Below are 1,482 nucleotides of genomic sequence, written 5' to 3'. Positions count from 1 at the left end.
AAGCATATGTTGAGACTTCGAGGTTTCTGAAAGATCCTCTACCAGCTACTATTTGTTTAGCCAACTCAGATTTACTATGTTAATATACTTTTCTATTAGAACACAAGTAGACTTCAAGCTGATGAGCTCCCAAACAATAGTTGATCCATATGCTTAGTTTCTAGATGAAAGATAACAGTACGTACTGGTAGTCATCACTGCAAAATGCTACAAGAAAACACGATTAAGAACATGCAGCAGATAACTTCACATTTCAAATCAGGTCATTTGATGCAGCAATAGTAGTAAAATAACAGGTAATAACTGTTATTGAAAGCCCTCAAGAACAGGTTTGACATTGTCTGTCACCTGCTTCCCAAGAACATATTCACATACCCTCGAGTGTCCTTTCTTTGCCTTAGTAATCAACTTCTCATACATTAGCTAAGCTTATCTCGTTTGATCTCTCATCGTCTACAATAATTGTGGAACAGGAATCGCTTCCCTAAATTCTTCAGTACACGATACACCAACACTCCTCGCCTACCTAATCATGCGGAACTCAAGGTTCCCTCATAGGTCTATGAAACATAATTCCATTCCAGGTCAAAAAATTGATCATTTACTACAAATGAAAACAGAGGTCGAAGTCTTCTAAAGACTTTACAGACGATATTAGGCATAAATTATACAGGGCAGGACACACAGACAATAAGACGATCAAGATTTTAAGGAAGGACACCAAGGACAGAAATTACACAGGTACAACAATTTAGATTTTAAGGAAAAATAAAGATTGAAACTGATATTGGTAGGGTGCGCCAAACCTTGCTGTAGTGCAACGCAAAGATGACACGTGAGAGCCCCAGTAGCAAGCTACTGTTGCGAACCCTCCCCTTTAAAAAATTAATTTAATATCGTGTGGACCATTAGCCCACATATCAGATATTAAACTGATAAGAACAGATACTACACTTGATCTTAGCCAAAAGGCCGAGAAAGGTATGCTTCTTTCAGTCTCGTGCTTCGCCTTTTATATTCTCTTGGGCTTTCATACTTCACAACAATGCCAATGTGGGACTATGAGCTATTCCTGTTACCCACTCTTCTTAACACAATCGATGCACATTAACACTAAATGGTGTAAGACACAATCTCACCCTCATAAACGATATAAAATTCAGAGCTGGAATCTGCATTAACAGCTGTTAAGAAGAAGATATATGTACGACATTGAGATGTGAGAATCCCACATACAGAGTGAGAAACAAGCTTGCTGCTCATGTTATGATCAGAATTTAGAAGATAACCTACATAAATAACCGACTCTATCACTTGTTTCAAACAGCTACAGTTTAGTAATCTATTAATACAGAGTTCATGGCTTTAACCCATATTCATCGAATACCAGCCGAAGGAAGGAACACTGGAGGAATTGTGTTTAGCTGTAGATATTTATATCTAAATTAAAGTCAGCAGTAAGAATGTCAGCTACTCAGCTTT

Source organism: Fragaria vesca, linkage group LG2 (assembly GCF_000184155.1).
Source record: "Fragaria vesca subsp. vesca linkage group LG2, FraVesHawaii_1.0, whole genome shotgun sequence".
Taxonomy (NCBI): domain Eukaryota; kingdom Viridiplantae; phylum Streptophyta; class Magnoliopsida; order Rosales; family Rosaceae; genus Fragaria; species Fragaria vesca.
Note: the sequence above shows the minus strand (reverse complement) of the source record.